General features: G+C 54.3%; 1 non-coding gene across 1 annotated transcript; it reads right to left on the bottom strand.

Moving 5' to 3' along the window:
- Window positions 1-656: 656 nt before the first annotated feature.
- On the bottom strand, window positions 657-730 carry TRNAN-GUU (transfer RNA asparagine (anticodon GUU)). The gene has a single exon. It is a non-coding gene; the product is annotated as a tRNA-Asn (tRNA).
- Window positions 731-3095: the final 2365 nt, after the last annotated feature.

The raw sequence follows: 3095 nt of genomic DNA, 5'->3' as shown, positions 1-3095 counted from the left end.
GCGGGGGCCTGCCAGGGAGCTCCCCGGCACCTCTGGCTGCCTGGGCTGAAGGCAAGAGGCCTGCGTGTGGTGAGGGCTCCTGTCTCAGCTGGAGGCAGCCGTGCTTCCTCGTCCCCTTCTCCCACCCACAGGCGGCTGCTACAGGAGAACATGAGGGAAGCTCTCTGGACACTACACAGCTCTGTGTGGCTGTTGGTGAGCCAAGGCTGCTGACTCAATCTGTCATTCAGTCGTGGGGCTCTGCGCTCTGTCAGCCGGGGTGGGCCAGGCTGCGGCCATGACTCAGTCTGGGGCAGCATGGCCACGCTTCCCTGATGAGGCATGAGGCAAGTCAAGAGGTTCGTGCAGCCTAAAGTGAAGTGGAAGGGAGTTGTCTTCAGCCGGCACATCTCGTCCGTTTCTCCCTTGCTGCTTGGTCGGAGGCGGGAAGGGAGTGAAACGTTCCCGGCTCAAGGTTTTGTACTCGGCCTTGAGGATTAAGCCCGAGCCCCCGGCGTGGCTGCTGGGAGATGGGATTCTGGGTCGCATCCAGCGCACTCTGAGGGCCACCAGCTGAAACCGCTGAGGCCAAGAGGGACAGTTTTCAAGTGGCAAAAGGTGAGCTTTGAGGATCCCAGCAGGTGTTGAGGAGCAAGGAAGTAGCACAGGGTTACCACCGTCCCTGGGTGGGCTCAAACCACCAGCCTTTCGGTTAACAGCCGAACGCGGTGAGCCACTGTGCCACAGAGACACATAGATACAAATGTGCTGTTACTAAGGCTGCTGCCTTGCAGCCTGCGCGTGTGGTGCAGAGTGTTGGGGTGCGGGAGGGAGTGAGGGGTGCAGGCTCTGGGAGGGAGTTTTGTGGAGGAGGCGGCTCTGGACTGAGGCTGCGTGTTGGGTTGCTGGAGATGTTACAGGGTCTGAGAGGGAGCTGTGGGCTGGGGTTTGGGTGCAGGCTCCAGCTGGGAGGTGCTTACCACAGGTGGCTCCCAGTCAGCAGCTGGCTGCTGGCACATCTGTGCGTGCGGCCCCTCGGAGGGAGGGGGGCAGGAGTTCTCCGTGCACTGCCCGCAACAGCAAGCGCTGCCCCTACAGCTGCCATTGGCCAGTTCCAAGCCAATGGGAGCTGCGGGCACAGTTCTGGAGGTGGGGGCAGCACGTGGAGCTGCCTCATCCCCCGCCCCTTTTCCCAACAAGCCGCAGAGATGTGCCAGGAGACAGCCGGGTCTGGGACGGTCCCGGGGCCAGGGCAGGCAGGCAGCGCCTGAGCCCCGCTGTGCTGCTGGACTTTTATTGGCTCAGAGATCGGGATCGACTGGCCGAGGCTGCAGGATCGACGCGTGGTGACCACTGTTATAAAGAGTAAACTGAAATGGCCATGCGATGGTGGCTAAGAAATGAAAAGCCCCAAGATCCCTCACTCCTCATTGACTCTGAGCAGGGGTTTAGAGGATGTGGAAAAAGCTAATGTACTCAATGCTTTTTTTGCCTCTGTTTTCACTAACAAGGTCAGCTCCCAGACTGCTACGCTGGGCATCACAAAATGGGGAAGAGATGGCCAGCCCTCTGTGGAGATAGAGGTGGTTAGGGACTATTTAGAAAAGCTGGACGTGCACAAGTCCATGGGGCCGGACGAGTTGCATCCGAGAGTGCTGAAGGAATTGGCGGCTGTGATTGCAGAGCCATTGGCCATTATCTTTGAAAACTCGTGGCGAACCGGGGAAGTCCCGGATGACTGGAAAAAGGCTAATGTAGTGCCAATCTTTAAAAAAGGGAAGAAGGAGGATCCTGGGAACTACAGGCCAGTCAGCCTCACTTCAGTCCCTGGAAAAATCATGGAGCAGGTCCTCAAAGAATCAATCCTGAAGCACTTGCATGAGAGGAAGGTGATCAGGAACAGCCAGCATGGATTCACCAAGGGAAGGTCATGCCTAACTAATCTAATCGCCTTTTATGATGAGATTACTGGTTCTGTGGATGAAGGGAAAGCAGTGGATGTATTGTTTCTTGACTTTAGCAAAGCTTTTGACACGGTCTCCCACAGTATTCTTGTCAGCAAGTTAAGGAAGTATGGGCTGGATGAATGCACTACAAGGTGGGTAGAAAGCTGGCTAGATTGTCAGGCTCAACGGGTAGTGATCAATGGCTCCATATCTAGTTGGCAGCCGGTATCAAGTGGAGTACCCCAAGGGTCGGTCCTGGGGCCGGTTTTGTTCAATATCTTCATAAATGATCTGGAGGATGGTGTGGATTGCACTCTCAGCAAATTTGCGGATGATACTAAACTGGGAGGAGTGGTAGACACGCTGGAGGGGAGGGATAGGATACAGAAAGACCTAGACAAATTGGAGGATTGGGCCAAAAGAAATCTGATGAGGTTCAATAAGGATAAGTGCAGGGTCCTGCACTTAGGACGGAAGAACCCAATGCACAGCTACAGACTAGGGACCGAATGGCTAGGCAGCAGTTCTGCGGAAAAGGACCTAGGGGTGACAGTGGACAAGAAGCTGGATATGAGTCAGCAGTGTGCCCTTGTTGCCAAGAAGGCCAATGGCATTTTGGGATGTATAAGTAGGGGCATAGCGAGCAGATCGAGGGACGTGATCGTTCCCCTCTATTCGACATTGGTGAGGCCTCATCTGGAGTACTGTGTCCAGTTTTGGGCCCCACACTTCAAGAAGGATGTGGATAAATTGGAGAGAGTCCAGCGAAGGGCAACAAAAATGATTAGGGGACTGGAACACATGAGTTATGAGGAGAGGCTGAGGGAGCTGGGATTGTTTAGCCTGCAGAAGAGAAGAATGAGGGGGGATTTGATAGCTGCTTTCAACTACCTGAAAGGGGGTTCCAAAGAGGATGGCTCTAGACTGTTCTCAATGGTAGCAGATGACAGAACGAGAAGTAATGGTCTCAAGTTGCAGTGGGGGAGGTTTAGATTGGATATTAGGAAAAACTTTTTCACTAAGAGGGTGGTGAAACACTAGAATGCGTTACCTAGGGAGGTGGTAGAATCTCCTTCCTTAGAGGTTTTTAAGGTCAGGCTTGACAAAGCCCTGGCTGGGATGATTTAACTGGGAATTGGTCCTGCTTTGAGCAGGGGGTTGGACTAGATG

The sequence above is a fragment of the Caretta caretta genome, chromosome 22 (genome assembly GCF_965140235.1).
Source record: "Caretta caretta isolate rCarCar2 chromosome 22, rCarCar1.hap1, whole genome shotgun sequence".
Classification (NCBI taxonomy): Eukaryota; Metazoa; Chordata; order Testudines; family Cheloniidae; genus Caretta; species Caretta caretta.
The sequence above is the reverse complement of the archived record's forward strand: the minus strand, read 5'-3'. Positions and strand labels throughout refer to the sequence as shown.